The 18,803-nt window shown below is 46.3% G+C and overlaps 1 protein-coding gene across 1 annotated transcript in view; it reads left to right on the top strand.

Annotated features, from left to right (window-relative positions):
• LOC138299488 (sialic acid synthase-like) overlaps window positions 1-18,803 on the top strand; it is a 278,224-nt gene that overhangs the window by 110,098 nt on the left and 149,323 nt on the right. The gene's annotated exons all lie outside the window — the stretch shown is intronic.

Raw genomic sequence — 18,803 nt, 5'->3', positions numbered from 1 at the left:
AGCTAAAATAAGTGCTGAAAGTATAAACTTAGTTTTGTGTGGAAAAAAAGTTACCAAAAGATACTTTTGATGAGGGATTTTTTTTTATGCAGGAAGCCACGTATACAAAACAAAAGACTTTTGGCAAAAAATCTGTTAGAAAAAAGTTGTGAACATTTTCTCTCAAGCAAATGTGGGCAGGATGAACAAACTTTGCAACCTAGTCAAGTGCAAATGCTGCATACTCTCCCGCAACTTGTATTTCCGAATTACACATTTGCATGCTCCTGAACATTTTGTGCAGAAGATACGAGCATGGGTTGAATCAATTTAGATATCCACCATTTCTGAGTATGTATCCTCTCTGATTCTAAACCAAATGGCACACATATAACAGCAAGAACTGTAACGTTCAACTTTTCTGTCATTTCTTAATAATTATTTACTTAATTGCAGTTTTATAGCATGAGCTTGAGCGACCACTGCAGCAAACCTCTCTATATAGGACTAAAAGAGACAATGTAATAAACAATAGAAAAGCAAGACAAAAATATATTGAGTCACTTAAGGCAAGAGATACCTGGCATGAACTGTATTATTAGTAGTTTAAAAGTCTCATTCTGTTTTGTTGGACAAAGAGAGATTTGTAAGGAGGAGTCATCCCAGTCACTGTGGGAGAGGTTGCTTGCAAAGTAGGACTTTAAATTATCTCTTGAAGGTCTTCTGAGAGGAATTGGCTATCCTAATGGGAAAAGGGATGGCATTCCAGATTCCAGGAGCATTACTGGCAAAGCCGTCCTCTAGAGTTTCTGCTTTTCTGATTGAGTGGGTTTCAAGTTGTATAGAGTATGCGCTTTGGCTAGAACTGTAGCCTCCCAAATGACTAGTCTGTGTGTCACATGGTTAGCAGGTCTCCCATGCATTGCCTTGCAAATCATAAAGGTAAACTTGATGATGGGTCTTGCCTTAATGTTCAGCCACTTTTCTGAAATCAGGATTGAGGTGATATGCTCAGATCTTTCGGATCCAGAGACTAGTTGGGCTTAGAGTTGAGGGGTGCTTTCAATGAAGTCAGGTTGACACTGGAAATACCAATCAATAGGTAATAGGCAATATTGAGTCTCAAATAGAGATTCAAACACTGTTTTGAAGTCATCTACCAGGGTAAGGTACCTGAGGAGTTTGATCTGGTATGGAGCTCCTTCTCCTATTGCATTAATGTAGGCATTACATTTCCAGAGTAAATCCTAACAATTTCAGTAATGGGCACTTGCACTCGAGCAGGGTAGACTTATCTAGCCAGGCTTGTACCTGGATGGGTAGTGTAGTGAGGAGAACAGAAGGAATTCAGAGGCCTATTTACAATATTTTTGTGCAGGGCAGCGCCACAATACTTCTTGTGCCCTGCCCTGTGTTAAAAGAAAAGGACAGGAATGCCCAGTAAATGCCTCTTTGATGCAGAGTAAGGCAATGCAGAAACTTGTGCTGTGTTGGCTTACTCCTACTCCTACTCTACAAGGCCATGAAAAGCCACACAAACTGGCCATGGTCAGCAGTCTGCTCTGCCGGTGCACAACAAAAAGCAATGCAAACAGTGGGGCAAGCTGCTTGTAAATATGCCCCTTAGTATTTTCTGGGGGTTGATTTTAAGGTGATGACATAACATCCAGGATTAGAGATTGTTATGAGGCTTAGCAAGATTGTTTATGTCATCTGTTGCTAATACCTTGGAGCATAGCTTTGTCTCATCTGCACACCGATGCAAATAGAGGTTTTAGTTGCTCAGGAGAGAGCTGAGAGGTTCCCTGTACAAACTGAAAAGTGTTTGGGAGAGGTTAGAGCCTTGGGGTACTCCTTGGTGAAGAGGTAAGGTGATGGAGAGAGAATTTGGCATTTTTACTTTCTATGAGTGATTCATGAGATAGGACTCAAACCGATCCATTGAACCCCATCTGCTCTTAAAGTAATTTTCAAAAGGAGAGTGAATGTGTCACATGTAGAGTACAAGTCAAGAACAATGAGGAGGCAGGATTTACCATTGTCTAGGATGTGCATTGTATCATTCACTACAGTTGACATTTCAGCCCTGAAGCATGACTGGTGGTCATTGATAGGGTTATTTTTATTTTTTTAGTTGTGAGGCACACAGTTTGTAAGAACTTTAGCTAGGGAAGGGAGATTGGGCATGGAATGGAAATCGTTAAGGTCTTTGGAGCCAGCATATATATTTTGGATGAAACCTGTTTGTTTTTGAGGCAGGAGTATTACCAAATCCTTGTTTCAAAGAGGAGTTGATTACAGTCACATTCCCAGTCAGGACCTGGTTTAGTAAATTGAGAAGATGACCTGATGGGAGACAATGTGTTTTCTAGGTCAGTTTCCTTATCTCTTTAAAAGAGGTTCAATAATTGATGGAGTTTTGAGATAGTATCTCCTGTGCCAAGACTGGTTCATTTGGTGTGAGAGGGAGGACAATCATTTTTATTTCCTACTTGAACATTTTGGAGAACTTGCCAAAGCGTTCTTCTGTGGTTATTATATTCAGAGATCTTGTAAGGTTGGTGGATTTCCTTGTGAGGTTAAACACTTTCTGTGTTGATTTCCAGACCTGTTGATGGAAAAAATAGCTTTGGCCAAGATACGTTTTTTGTAGTCTTTGCATTTGTTTTCTAACTTTTCAAGCGCCTACTTTGATAAGTTTTAGCAGTATGTGTGTTCTATCATTCTGAGAGATTTCCATTGTGTGGACTTTTTGCTACTCTGCTTTTTAGTTTTAACAGGGCAAGTTTATTTGCCACCTCTGACATGAGTGAGTTGTATTGTTCTGCTAACTAGTTTATAATGATTCTGCTAAAGAGACGGTTAGTTTTGCATTGATCTTGACTTCCATTAGCAAACAGTCAATGTATCTGTATTCCCTTATCTGAAACGTTTGTTCCTTTGCTAGTCTCTGAGGGTAGAATAAGTGAGAACACTGAAAAAGATACAAGGAAGTGGGCAGACCAATTACCTGATATAGAGGACTGACACTCAATAAGGCATTTTTGGGATCTAAGAGGCCAAGGATACAGCCCTGCTTGTGTGGGGGCAAAGAACAGAATTGCATTAAGTTATTAGTAATCAGAAAAAGACATCTGTGATGAAACTGTGTTGCCCATGTCTACCCAGTGAAGATTGACGGTTCCGAGAAGATGCTACTGGAGTTGAATCTTTCTAATATTAGTTCCATGAGCACAGAGAGAAGGTTATCTTCGGGAGTGTGTTAAATAATGTGAACATTTGTGGTATTTAAATCTAATGAGTTTATTTAAACTGACATATTCAAAAGAGGACACTTAAGCTATATTTATGATTTTACAACATAAAGAGAAATTGTGAATAATAGCAATTTCACCACCTGGTTTCCCCTCGCAGGTATGGCAAATGATTGCATATCCTGTAGGAGTTTAGGTTCTGGGAGAGGAGGAGCCAGAAAGCCTGGTTCATGTCAAGAATAGCAGGCCTACATTATAAAATTGGTTTGTTTCTGCAATTTCAAGTTACTGTTTGGCTGCTAATCTACAGTAATGTAGCAAGCAATTAAGAGAGGAATGATTCGTTCTTGAGATGGGAGAAAAGGTAATCAGAACCAGTGGAAGCTGCTTGCAGGGAAAAGAGGTGGGGCTACAATTGGGGGCAAAAAACATAAAAATACAACGTACCTGCTGCCTTGCTGCCACACTCTTCAGCTCCTGAATCTCAATGCACACAGGCTCCCAGACTCCCCTGTGCCAATCCAGATGCAGCTCTCATGCTGGTATTACCCAACATGAGAAAAGCACTGGGATTGGGCGGAGTAGGCTGGTTTCACGCTCCATCATGGACTACGAGTCTGTGCTCCGGAAGCCTGCGTATATCTTCAAGCAACAGCCTGGAGATATCCAAGTGCACATGCTGGTTTAGCCATCCTAAGATGGCCGGCCAAACCAACATGCCCACTGGCAGTGCTCTCTGCCCACCACACCTTCTGCTGCTGATGGCTCCACCTTCAAGACTCGGCTGCGGGCTCCTACAAGTGAAATAATACAATGATAAAGCTGTTTTATTAATTGCTTTATTACCATTTTATTTTACGTTTTGAGGTGCTGGTTCCAGCAGTGGTCCGATGCTCCCTCCCCATAATGGAGGAGCCACCCATGATCAGAATCTGTGTGAGACTGAAGGTGTCCGTATAGATTGTGGAGGGTGCTGACAAATACTGTCAGTCTCTTGAGGAATACAGATGGAAGATTCTGCAGGCTCTGGATGAACGAGCATACAGTGGGATAGCATCAGCTTTTTGATGTCTTCCTCCAATATCACACATAAGGATCTTCTCAGGTTAGGAAGTTTATTTTAACAAATAGTATGTACTTCCTTGTTAACACAAGGACCCATTTGCAAGTGCAAATGTGAACAGTATGGTACAGAATATAGGACATCTGAGATATTCCTGATCTTTAGTCTATAAGACTCTCCTGTGGCAGCCAGTATAATATTTGTTTTATGGAAGATCCACTGGCACCAATGACAAATATATATCAGATTTTTAACACTTTACACAAAAACGTCAATACGTGTAACTGGACATCTCTTCACTATAATGATGCACAATCAGTTGGAGTAAAAAACCTGCATAATTTGATACATTCTTATTTCAAAGCGTTTGGTGCCACCAACCACCTCTAGGTCTATCTACCAGTCCCAACAGCTAATTATAATTCATTTTCAGAGTTAATAGGGACGTGGTATGCTCCACTGTTTCAAGGAACTTTGGTGCCTTAGGCGAATTCTTTTTGTTCTCATTTTTCTTGGCACACGTGTGTCACCGTAGCTAAACGGTGTTGGGTTAAGAATGACCTCATCTTACGAAATAGGAGAGCGGGTATGCCTAGCATTAATCTGGGCAGAGAGAGAAAGGCTGAAAGTCAGATACATCCGTAGGGTTTTTGCTTGGAGACTGAGAAACTCAAATTCTTCGATGGAAATGATACAATGAAATCAATGATGGCGTGCTATGTCCTAATGTACGCAGAAGAAACTTTATTTTCGGCTTCTCTAAGGGTAAATAAGTTACTACCCGTCTAGAATGAATTGCAACCGTATATGATATCAAAACGAATTTGATCTGGGCTAAAATCTCTTTAAATCCCCATGATATTATCGAGTAGGGGTGAAACTACAAATTATGTAACAAAGGAATGCATGAATTGGTTGAACGTAAACATAAAGGGGCACTTTTATCAAAAGATCACACAGCGCAGCAAGATACCTTGACGCGCGACAAGGAAAAGGCAGAAATGCGCCGTATCCATAAACATCATTTAGGGGTTGCCGGAGGTCGCACCAGAGACCCCTGGCTTGCCTTTTGAGACACCTGGCACTGCCTTTGCGACCCCTGGCCTCAAAGGTGGCAAATTCAGTGCCAGGAACACAACAGCTCGACCTTAAGGACGTCAGTTGGGGCTCCATTATCTTTGCTTTCTGTCAATTTTTATTACACTAATAGTGAATAATAATATATTATTTTCTATTCGTATGATAAAAATGGAGTACAATTAGCTGGAAAATGCCCTTCCATAGCTCCTGAGGTAAGTAAGAAACGCTTTTAAGTGTATATTGTGTGAGTGCTTGTGGCTGACAGTGTGTTTATGTGAGAGGCAGTGTATGCAAGTGTGATTTTGTGTGTATGTGTAAGTATGACTGTGCGAGTGAAAGTGGAGCTCAAAAGGTATATAATGTCACTTCCGTTACCTCTGGCATTTTTGCGAATTGACTTCCATGGCTGTACCTAACATTATACAGTGCATTCCTGTTTTTCCCTAGCACTGGCACGCAATGTACTGCTAGCAACAAAGCAGACACTCTTGAACCATGGTGCAAGGGTGTAGGAGGCTGGCCTGGTTTGAAGTGGGTACCAAAGGTACTTACACCTTATACCAGGTCCAGTTATCCCTTGTTAGTGAAATGTAGTCAGTGTCTAGAAGCCAGGCTGTCTAGAGGTAGCTTGGCAGAGCAGCCAAGGCTGAACTAGGAGACATGCAAAACTTCTGCAATACCACTGTATTCACACAGCACTCACACACATGAAAGCCAATACTCAGTGTTACAAAAATAAAGGTACTTTATTTTAGTGACACAATGTCAAAAAATACTTTGGAGACTATACTCCCTTGGGATGTAAGTAAATTACACAACATGTACACTACTAACCAAAAACAGGTAACAGGTAAGTACACCCTAAGAAAATAGTGCAAATAGTGAAAATCACAATAGGTTGCAATGGGCCTAGGGGGAACACAAACCATATACTAAAATAGTGGAATGCGAAAGTCAGTTTTCCACCTAGTCAAGTGTAGTGTGTAGAGGGGCACTGGGAGTGTAAGAAAACACCAAAGGTAAGTAATAGACCCCACCCCAGAGCCCAGGAGTAAAACACAGCAAGCTTCCTAAAACACACTAGAAGTCATGATAGAAGATAATGCAAGAACCAGCCCCTCCGCCTGGGATGACTCCTGGTGGCCTGCCACACTGGGAACCGCACTAACACCCACCGACCACGCAATCAACCTGGGATTCATCCTGGACTCATCACTATCAATGACTCAGCAAGTCAACACCATCTCCTCCTCCTGCTTCAACACCCACTGCATGCTTCGGAAGATCTACAAATGGATCCCCACTGACTGGACTGCAGCAACGCCCTCTACGCAGGAACCATGGCCAAGCTCCAGAAAGACTGCAATGCCTACAGAACGCCCCCTCACACCTCATCCTGGACACAGCCACATCACATCCCACCTGAGATACCTGCACTGGCTCCCCATCATCAAGAGCATCACGTTCAAACTTTTAAGAGACTGGCCTGGCTTATAGTGGGTACCCGATGGTACTTACACCTTGTGGCAGGTCAGTTATCCCTTATTAGTAGATTAGTAGTGTTCTAGCAGCTTAGGCTGATAGAGGTAGCTATAGCAGAGCAGCTTGGGCTGAACTAGGAGACATGCAAAGCTCCCACTATACCACTTATTTCGTATAGCACTATATCATAAGAAACATAATACTCAGAGTTACTAAAAATAAAGGTACTTTATTTTAGTGACAATATGTCAGAAAATATCTCAGAGGATATACTCCCTTAGGAGGTAAGTAAAATACACAAAATATACACACAAACTAAAATCAGATAATTAAACAGTTAGAAAAGTAGTGCAAATACTGTAGAATACAATAGGATGAAATAGGCCTAGGGGCAACACAAACCATAGACTAAGAAAGTGGAATGCAAACCACTTAGGGACCCCAGGCCTAGTGCAGTGTGTAGAGGGTCGCTGGGAGAGTAAGAAAACACTAAGGGTGTCCAAGATACCCCACCCCAAGACCCTGAAAAGTAGGAGTAAAGTTACCCTACTTCCCCAGAAACACATTAAAGTCGTGATAGGAGATTCTGCAAAGACCACAAATGACTGCAAAGCACTGAAGATGGATTCCAGGACCGGAGGGCCTGTAAAGGAAGAAGACCAAGTCCAAGAGTCACAAAAGTGTCCGGGGTGGCAGGAGTCCACTAAACCCCGGATGAAGTTGCAAAATGGCTGCCTCCAGGTAGAAGAAGCTGAAGATTCTAAACAATGGAAGATGCCAGGAACTTCTCCTTTGCACAGAAGATGTCCCACGGTGTGCTGGAGGATGCAGAGTTGTTTTTTTGGAGAAGGACCACAAACAAGCCTTCCTAGCTGCAAAGGTTGCGGTTGAAGAAAAGGGGTGCTGCCTGGGCCCAGGAAGGACCAGGAGGTTGCCACTTGGAAGAGGAGACAGAGGGCGCACCCAGCAACCCAGAAAGCCCATGCAGAAGCAGGCAACACCTGCAGAAGTACTTGAACATGGGTTCAAGAAAACTGGGCATGGCGGTCATCTCAACACTACAAAGGAGGGTCCCACGAAGCCGGTGGTCAACTCAGCGAATAGAGCAATGCAGGACAGAGTGCTGGTGACCTGGCCTGTGCTGTGCATGAAGGATTCCTTGAAAAGGTTCACAGAAGCCCTAGCAGCTGCAGTTCATGCAGTGCACAGGATTACTGTCTGGCGTGGGGAGGCAAGGACTTACCACCACCAAATGTGGACAGATGGACCACTGGACTGTCAGGGTCACTTTGATCTAGCTCCTGTGTACTAGGGACCACGCTCGTCATGATGAGAGGGGACCCAGAGGGCTGGTGAAGCAGAAGTTTGGTGCCTGCGTTAGCAGGGGGAAGATTCCTTTGACCCACAGGAGATTTCTTCTTGGCTTCCAGTGCAGGGTGAAGGCAGATAGCCCCAGAGCATGCACCACCAGAAAACAGTAGAGAAAGCCGGCAGGAGTAGGTGCTACAATGTCGCTGGTAGTCTTCTTGCTACTTTTTTGCAGTTTTGCAGACGTCCTGGAGCAGTCAGCAGTTGATCCTTGGCAGAAGTCGAAGAGGGAGATGCAAAGGAACTCTGGTAAGCTCTTGCATTCGTTATCTGAAGAGAAGCCCACAGGAGAGACCCTAAATAGACCTCAGAGGAGGATTGGCCACCTAGTCAGGTAAGCACCTATCAGGAGGGGTCTCTGACATCACTTGCTGGCACTGGCCACTCAGAGGCCTCCATTGTGCCCTCACACTTCTGCATTCAAGATGGCAGAGGTCTGGGACACACTGGAGGAGCTCTGTGTCCAGTTTCACACCAGAGCAGGGGCTGGGGGATCCCTGAACTGGTGTAGACTGGTTTATGCAAGGAGGGAACTATCTGTGCCCTTCAAATCATTCCCAGAGGCCAGGAGAGGCTACTCCTCTCAGGCACTTAACACCTATTTCCAAAGGGAGAGGGTGTAACGCGTGCACTGCTCATAGGTTACTACCTATGTGTAGCGTCAAAATGGTAACTCCAAACATGGCCATGTGACACGTCTAAGATCATGGAATTGTTACCCCAATACCATTCAGGGATTGGGGGGACAATTCCATTATCCCCCGGGTCTCTAGCACAGAACCCGGTGCTGCCAAACTGCCTTTCCGGGGTTTCCACTGCAGCTGCTGCTGCTGTCAACCCCACAGACAGGTTTCTGCCCTCCTGGGGTCTGGGCAGCCCCAGCCCAGGAAGGCAGAACAAAGGATTTCCTCTGAGAGAGGGTGTTACACCCTCACCCTTTGGAAATAGGTGTGAAGGGCTGGGAGGAGTAGCGTCCTCCAGCCTCTGGAAATGCTTTGATGGGCACAGATGGTGCCCATCTCTGCATAAGCCATTCTACACCAGTTCAGGGATCACCCAGCCCTGCTCTGGCGGGAAACTGGACAAAGGAAAGGGAAGTGACCACTCCCCTGACCAGTACCTCCCAAGGGAGGTGCCCAGTGCTCCTCCAGTGTGTCCCAGACCTCTGCCATCTTGGATTCAGAGGTGTTAGGGGCACACTGGACTGCTCTGAGTGGCCAGTGCCAGCAGGTGACTTCAGAGACCCCCTCTGATAGGTTATTACCTCTATTGGTAGCCAAACCTCCTTTCTTGGTAGCCAAACCTCCTTCTCTGGCTATTTAGGGTCTCTCCTCTGGGGTATTCTTCAGATAACGAATGCAAGAACTCACCAGAGTTCCTCTGCACTTCCCTCTTCGACGTCTGCCAAGGATCGACCGCTGACTGCTCCAGGACGCCTGCAAAACCGCAACAAAGCAGCAAGACGACTACCAGCAACATTGTAGCGCCTCATCCTGCTGGCTTTCTCAACTGTTTCCTGGTGGTGCATGCTCTGAGGACTGTCTGCCTTCACCCTGCACTGGAAGCCAAGAAGAAATCTCCAGTGGGTTGATGGAATCTTCCCCCTGCTAACGCAGGCACCAAAAGACTGCATCACTGGTCCTCTGGGTCCCCTCTCATCCTCACGAGCGTGGTCCCTGGAACACAGGTGCTGGGTCCAAGTGTCTCCCACAGTCCAGTGGCCCTTCGGTCCAAATTTGGTGGAGGTAAGTCCTTGCCTCCCCATGCCAGACAGCAAACCTGTGTACCTTGTGATTTGCAGCCGCTCCGGCTTCTGTGCGCTTCTCCAAGGATTCCTTTGTGCACAGCCTAGCCTGGGTCCCAAGCACTCTGTCCTGCAGTGCTCAACCCGCTGAGTTGGACTCTGACGTCCTGGGACCCTCCTTTTGTGACTCTGAGTTCACAGATCTTCTAAGTGTCTGCTCCGGTACTTCTGCGGGTGCTGCCTTCTTCTGCGGGGACTCTCTGAGTTGCTGAGCACCCCCTCTGTCTCCTCCTCCAAGGGGCGACATCCTGGTCCTTCCTGGTCCCCAACAGCACCCAAAAACCTCTACCGTGACCCTTGCTGCTAGCAAGGCTTGTTTGCAGTATTTCTGCGTGGAAACACTCCTGCAACATCCAGCACGCCGTGGGACTATATTTACCTATTGCATCCTATTGTGATTCTACATTGTTTGCACTACTTTTCTTACTGTTACATACCTGTTTTGGGTTTGTGTACATATAACTTGTGTATATTATTTACTTCCTAAGTGAGGGGGTTCTCTGAGATACTTTTGGCATATTGTCACTAAAATAAAGTACCTTTATATTTAGTAACTCTGAGTATTGTGTTTTCTTATGATATTGTGCTATATGATATAAGTGGTATAGTAGGAGCTTTGCATGTCTCCTAGTTCAGCCTAGGCTGCTTTGACATGGCTACCTTCTATCAGCCTAAGCTGCTAGAAACACCTCTATTCTACTAATAAGGGATAACTGGACCTGGCACAGAGTATAAGTACCACAAGTTACCCCCTATAAGCCAGGCCAGCCTCCTACACCTGTGTTGCTGGATCCATACCTGTCATCTGGAGAGGAAACCCAAGCCACAGGTCATCGCTGCAGAGAGGTGCCTGCTGAAGCAGGGAAGTGACTCTGTCACTCCACTGTAGATTCCTTCGGTTCTTCTGGTGCACACTGAAGACAGGCAGCTTTCGGAGGGTGCACAGCCTGGAAACTGTTGCAATTGCTGGCAGGAGCTGAAGATACAATGTTGCAGAAGTCATCTTAGCTTCTTTGTTGCAGTTTTGTAGAGTTCCTGGAGTGGTCAGCAGTTGTTCTGTCAGTAGAAGATGAAGTAAAGGATGCAGAGGATTCCTGTTGGAGTCTTGCAATGCAAATCTGAAGAAACACCCAGAGAAGAGACCCTAAATAGCCCTCAAAGGGGGATTGGTCACCTAACCTGATTGGCATAGTTGGACTCTTGCTCTAGGCAAGACTACTGGTTCAAGAATGACAGTACTTATGTTTGTCGGCAACTATGCCAATCCTACAACAAATTGCAACTGCCGTCCCAACCCTCCCGGTTCACTAGCAGCACCTCACCTAAAACTCAAACAGTAAAGGGTGATTTGTGGCAGCCTTTACGCATGGACTCAAGAGTGTGACATCTAAGGGAGTGTTGTGGTTAAACGGAGATTATCCCTTTCTTACATTAACAACATATCTTATTCAAACACAGGCAATGAAGAAGATGCAGTAAGGTTTCAATAAGTTTGATTTTAACAAAACTGCAGTCTGCAATATGTTACATGGGCTGCAATGATTACGATAATGAACAGTGCAAGGAACAGAATGGTGAAGACAAGAGTCAATAATACAAAGAACCCCACCATTTTGCACTATCATAAAAAGACATGAAGTTTGAAATATATCCTAGTACCCTAATGTCATGTACCTAATCTCTAACCTAGAAGAGAGCTAGGCGTTTTACACCTAATCTACCAATGCCATGTCCATGAGAAGAACCCCCCCAACCCTCGTCACCTTGGAATGAGGTCTCTAGCTCACACTCCGTACGGACACGAAGACAGTGTCAGCGTCAAGGCGACGTGTAGCATTAATAACAGTGATGGCATTTGGTCAGAATCCCTCTGACTATCTGTTTAAGTGAGGAGTATTTATACAGATCTTCTCGGATCCCTGATTTAGGTCTGCTCCCAAATAATAGATAACAAGACATGCTTAGGACAGTAATCTGGATAAACAATTCCCTCAAAAGCGTGAAGAGGGAAAGTACCTAATGTGAACACTTACAGTTTGTTTATCTTTGTCACTTGTTATTGACGCTTTAGCGTGGTGGCACTGATAACGCAATCTAAAACATTGGCCTTAACTAAAAAGAACGCGGCCATCTTAAATTAATTAAATAAATGGGCTAAAACAGAGCAAGCTAGTAGGGTAAAAGTCACTAGGTGACGGGAGCACGAGCCTGCAAGCCACAGGCTGAGCTAACTCCTGTATCCTATAAAAACAAACTAGGATTCACTACATGGTAAGCACCTATCAAGAGGGGTATCTGACGTCACCTGCTGCCACTGGCCACTCAGATGCTCCCAGAGTGCCCCACCACCTTGGAATCCAAGATGGCAAAACCAGGGACACTGTGGAAGAGCTCTGGTCACCACCCCAAGTACCCCCATGCACTGTGTTTTTTGCAGCTGCTAGAGCTTATCTGTGACTTTCCAGTAAGTTCTTCATGCACAGCACAGCTTCTGTCCCCAGCATTCTATCCTTCTATGCACAGCTCCCTGAGTTGTTCTCCGGCGGCGTGGAATCCCTTTGTGTAGAGCTGTGTTGACTTCCATTTTCACCTACTTTGTCCCTGTGCTGTGGGACTCCTGTGGGTGCTGCCTGGTCTTCTGAAGGCTCTCTGAGTTGCTGAGAGTGCCCTCTGTCTCCCTATCCTGGGTACAGGCCACCAGGTCCCTCCTGGTCCCAGGCAGCGCCATTTTTTGCAAACCATATATTTTGTGTGAGCCAAGGCTTATTGGCACCATCCAGTGACAAAAACCAGCCTGCATTCATGTACTTGATGTGGTACATCTCCAGCACCAACCAGGACCCCGCAGCTGTCTTCTTTGGTGCATTTGTGACTATTTCTTCTAACCAGAGGTTTTACTTTTGCAGCTTCATCCGGGTTAGCAGGGGCTCCTGTTCTCCCTGGACTCTTCAGCAGTTCTTGGACTTGGTCCCCTCTGTCCACAGGTCTTCAGGTCCAGGAATGCATTGTTGGTGTCTTGCAGTCTTGTTTTTTTTTTAAATAATCTTCTATAATGACTTCCAGTTTGTTTTTGGAAACTTGCTGTACTTTACCCATGTTTTCCTGGGCTCTGGGGTGGGGTATTTTACTTACCTTTGGTGTTTTCTTACACTCCCAGTGCCTCTCTACACACTACACTTGCCTAGGTGGGAAACCGACTTTCTCATTCCACTATTTTAGTATATGGTTCGTGTTCCCCCTAGGCCCATTGCAACCTATTGTGATTTTCACTGTTTTCACTATTTTATGACTATTTACTTACCTGTTTTTGGTTACTAGTGTATATATTGTGTAATCTACTTACCTGCTAAGGGAGTATAGTCTCCATTTTTTTTTTTTTGGCAGTGTGTGACTAAAATAAAGTACCTATATTTTTGTAACACTGAGTATTGTCTTTTATGTGTGTGAGTACTGTGTGACTACAGTGGTATTACAAAAGCTTTGCATGTCTCCTAGTTCAGCCTTGGCTTGTTCTGCCTACAGCTACCTCTAGACAGCCTGGACACTGTCTACATTTCACTAATAAGGGATAGCTGGACCTGGTATAAGGAGTAAGTACCTTGGGTACCCACTACAAACCAGGACAGCCTCCTACATTGGTGGTGCAGCGGTGAGATAAGTACTTGCAATTCCCTTATCACTCTATCACCGGTGCTTTCCACAGGAAAGTGTACTCTGTACATGGGACTCTACAAAAGTATACCTAGTATTTTCACTTGCATTCTATGTAAGAAAGTAGCCTCTTCCTAGCATGGTTACCCCCACTTTTGGCCTGTTTGTGAGTGTGTCAGTGTGTTTTTACTGTGTCACTGGGGTCCGGCTAGCCAGGACCCCAGTGCTCACAGTTTGTGGCATAATGTGTGTGTTGTCACTAGTGCTTAACTGTGTCACTGAGGCTCTGCTAACCAGAACCTCAGTGCTTATGATCTCTCTGCTTTTAACGTTGTCACTATCGGCTAGTGACTTTATTTACCAATTTCAATTGGCACACTGGACCCTCCTAATAAGTCCCTAGTATATGGTACCTAGGTACCCAGGGCACTGGGGTTCCAGGAGATCCTTATGGGCTGCAACACTTATTTTGCCACCCATAAGGAGCTTAGACAAACCCTTCCACAGGCCTGCCATTGCAACCTGCGTGAAAGAGTGCACACACTATTTCACAGCCATTTTCACTGCACTTAAGTAACTTATAAGTCACCTATATGTCTAACCTTCATTTACTGAAGGTTAATTGGAAAGTTACTAAGTGTGAGGGCACCCTTGCACTAGCAAAGGTGCCCCCACATAGTTCAGGGCCAATTCCTGGAACTTTGTGAGTGCTGGGACGCCATTACACATGTGCACCACATATAGGTCAATACCTATATGTAGCTTCACAATGGTAACTCCGAATATGGCCATGTAAGGTCTCGAAGATCATGGAATTGCCCCCATTCCAAATCTGGTATTGGGGAGCCAATTCCATGCATCTTGGGCACTCCACTTGGACCCTCAGTACTGCCAAACCAGCTCTCTGAGGCTTGCAATGCAGCTGCATCTGCTGCCACCTCACAGACAGGGTTCTGCCCTCCTGGGGTCTGAGCAGCTCAGTCCCAGGAAGGCAGAACAAAGCATTTCCTTTGGGAGGAGGGTATTACACCCTCTCCCTTTGGAAATAGGTGTAACAGGCTGGGGAGGGGTAGCCTCCCCCAGCCTCTGGAAATGCTTGCTTTGAAGGGCACAGATGCTGCCCTCCTTGCATAAGCCAGTCTGTACAGGTTCAGAGACCCCCCCAGTCCCTGCTCTGGCGTGAAACTGGCAAAGGAAAGGGGAGTGACCACTCCCCTGTCCATCACCACCCCAAAGACGGTGCCCAGAGCTCCTCCACAGTGTCCCTGGTGTTAGCCATCTTGTTTTCCAAGGTGTGGGGACCCTCTGGAAACCTCTGAGTGGCCAGTGCCAGCAGGTGATGTCAGGGACCCCTCGTGATAGGTCCATACCTGAGTAGGTAGCCAATACCCATCTCAGGGCTATTTAGGGTCTCTCCTCGTGGGGTTTCCTGAGATTCAGCTTGCAAGACTCCTCCAGGAATCCTCTGCATCCACTGCTTCAGCTTCTGACCATTGGATCAACAGCAGACTACTCCAGGAACTGCTGGAACTGCAACAAAGTATCCAGGATGACTCCTGTAACCTGCAACCTCAGCTCCAGCCAGTATTTTCAACAGTTCCAATAGTGTGCACGCTCTGAGGACTGCCAGCCTTCACCCTGCACCAAAAGAACTGAAGGAGTCTCCAGTGGAGTGACAAAGTCACTTCCCTGCTTCAGCAGGCACCTTACAGGATGATGACCGGTACTCTGGGACTCCTCTCCTAATGACAAGTTTGCTCCCTGGAACACAGGTGGTGGACCAAAGTAACCCAGACTGTCCAAAGGTCCAGCTGTCCAAATTTGGTGGAGGTAGGAGCTTGCCTTCCCGTGCTGCAACAGTATCCCTGTGCACAGTGTCTTCTGCAGCTCCTTGGGCTTCTGTGTACTTATTCCAAAACTCCTTTGTGCACAGTGTAGCCCAGGTCCCCAGCACTCTATCCTGCGACGCTCAACTCGCCGAGTTGTTCTCCGGCGGCGTGGGACCCTCAAGTGCAGTGCTGCAACATCCGCATATTGCATCCTCTTTGTCCCCGTGTTCTGGGACTCCCGTGGGTGCTGTCTGGTCTTCTGAGGGCTCTTGGAAATTCCGAGAGCCCCCTCTGTCTCCTCAGTCTGAGTTGAGACCCCCAGGTCCCTCCTGGGTCCATGCTGCTCCTCTTTGATGCAAACCGTGTACTTGCTTAAAACAAGGTTTGTTGGTGGGATCCAGTGACGCAAACATCCTGCACCCAACAACTCAACAACTCAATGTGGGACATCTCCTGCACCAAGCAGGAACCCGCAGAAATCTTCTTTGGTGCTCTTCTGTACTTTTCTTCTGACTGGAGAATCCACTTTTGCACCTTGTTCTAGGTTGGCTGGGGCTCAATCCTTCCTGGCCTGCTCTTCGACTTTTGGACTTGGTCCCCTCTCTCCACAGGTCTTCAGGTCCAGGAATCCATTGATTGTTCCTTGCAGTATTGCTTTGTCCTTTCAGAATTCTTCATCACGACTTGTAGTGTGTCCTGAGAAAACTTGCTGTACTTTACTCCTGCTTTCCTGGGCTCTAGGGTTGGGTATTTGTAGGAGGCTGGCCTGGTTTGAAGTGGGTACCTTGGGTACTTACACCTTATACCAGGTCCAGTTATCCCTTATTGGTGAATGAAGAAGTGTTCTAGCAGCTTAGGCAGATAGAGGTAGCTATAGCAGAGCAGCTTAGGCTGAACTAGGAGACATGCAAAGCTCATGCAATACCACTTATTGTTACACACCGTGTTACCAAAAATAAAGGTATTTATTTGGGTGACACAGTACCAAAATATCTTAGAGACAATACTCCTTCTGGAGGTAAGTATTGTACAGAATATATACACTAGACACCAAAATAAATAAGTAAATAGTCATAGAACAATGCAAACAGTAGGAAATCCTATAGAATGCAATGGGAGAAAATAGGTCTAGGGGCAACACAAACCATATACTAAAAAAGTGGAATGTGAATCACGTTGAATCACAAATTCCCCCCTAGACAAGTGTAGTGTGTGCAGAATCGCTGGGAGAGTAAGAATACAGTAAAGGTAAGTAAATTACCCCACCCCAGAGCCAAGAAAATTAGGAGTAAAATACTGCAAGTTTCCTTAGGACACACTACACCTCGTTTTTAGGATTTTGCAGCAGCCAACCAAGTCTGCAAAGAACAACTGCTGGATTATTGGACCTGAGGACCTGCAAAGGAAGGGGACCAAGTCCAGAAGTCGAAAGAAGTTCCAGGAAGGACAGGAGCCCCTGCCAACCCAGAAGAGGGTGCAAAAGAAGGGCCCCTAGTTAGTTGAAGACTGCAGAAATCCACCCTAGGAAGATGCCAGTGGGTTCCTGCATAATGCAAAAGATGTCCCACGGTGTGAAGATTGTTGCAGATGAGATTTCGTGTTGGAAGGCACCAACAAGCCTTGGCTATGACAAAAGTGTGTTTTTCATCAAAATGGCAGTTGATGGACTCAGGAGGGACCTGGGGGCCCCAACTCTATGTGAGGAGGAAGACGGGGATCTCAGCACTCTAGAGATCCCTCAGGATGCCAGCCAGCACCCTCAGAAGCTACAGGATCTGGGTTCAAAAGAGGTGCAAAATGTGGTTGATGCAGCACAACAAAAGAAGGTCCCACGTCGCCGGAGAACAACTCAGCGAGATAAGCGTCATAGGGTGGAGTGCTGGGGACCTGGGCCAGGCTGTGCACAAAGGAATTTTCCAAAGAGTGAACAGAATCCTCAGGAGGTGAAGAAGACACAATACACAGGAGTACAGTCATTCTCGGGGAAGGCAAGGTCTTACCTCCACCAAATCGCGTCAGCCAGACCTCAGGACAGTCTATGTCGATGATGTCCACCTCTGTGTCCTTAGGAGCATGCTCATCATTGTGAAAGGAGTCCCAGGGTACCGGTCATTGTCTTTGAAGGTGCCTGCTTGGAGCAGGGGAGTGACTGCATCACTCCACAGGAGATTTCTTCAGTTCTTCTGGTGCAGGATGAAGAAAGGGAGTCACCACAGCGTGCGCACCATGGAAACTGTTGCAGTTGCTGACTTGGAGCTGAGGTTGCTGAAGACACAGTGTTCCAGTTACAGTGTTTCTTGGAGCAGGCTGCAGTTGATCCGAGGTCAGAAGAGTCTGAAGTTCTTGCAGAGGATTCAAGAAGGAAACTTGGAAGCAGAATCTGAAGAGAACCCACAGGAGAGACCCTAAATAGCCCTGAGAGGCTGATTGGCTATGTTATCAGGTATGGACCTATCAGGAGGGGTTTCTGACGTCATCTGCTGGCACTGGCCACTCATAGCCCTCGAGGGTGCCCCCACACCTTGCAAAGCAAGATGGCTGAAGTCTGTGACACACTGGAGGAGCTCTGGGCACCACTCCTGGGGTGGTGATGGACAGGGGAGTGGTCACTCCCCTTTCCTTTGTCCAGTTTCCCATCAGAGCAGGGGAGAAGGGATCCCTGAACTAGTGTAGACTGCTTTATGCATGGAGGGCACCATCTGTGCCCTTCAAAGCATTTCCAGAGGCTGCGGGAGGCTACCTCTCCCCAGCCTGTAACACCTATTTCCAAAGGGAGAGGGTTTAACACCCTGCTCTCAGAGGAAATGCTTTGTTCTTCCTTCCTGGGACTTGGCTGCCCAGACCCCAGGAAGGCAGAACCCTGTCTGTGAGGTGACAGCAGCTGTAGCTGCAGTGCAAGCCTCGAAGAGCTGGTTTGGCAGTACTGGGGGTCCATGATGGAGCCCCCAGGATGCATGGAATTGGCTCGCCAATACCAGATTTGGAATGGGTGGACAATTCCATGATCTTAGACATGTTACAGTGCCATATTCGGAGTTACCATTGTGAAGCTACATACAGGTATTGACGTATATGTAGTACACGTGTGTAATGGTGTCCCTGCACTCACAAAGTCCAGAGAAATGGCCCTGAGCTCTGTGGGGGCACATTTGCTCGAGCAAGGGTGCCCTCACACTTAGTAACTTTGTACCTAACCTTCAGCATATACTATTTCACGCAGGCTGCAGTGGTAGTCCTGTGTAAGGGTTTGTCTGAGCTTCCTATGTGTGGCAAAAGAAATGCTGCAGCCCATA

This window comes from Pleurodeles waltl, chromosome 1_2 (genome assembly GCF_031143425.1).
Source record: "Pleurodeles waltl isolate 20211129_DDA chromosome 1_2, aPleWal1.hap1.20221129, whole genome shotgun sequence".
Lineage (NCBI taxonomy): Eukaryota > Metazoa > Chordata > Amphibia > Caudata > Salamandridae > Pleurodeles > Pleurodeles waltl.
This window is presented reverse-complemented; position numbering and strand designations above follow the sequence as displayed.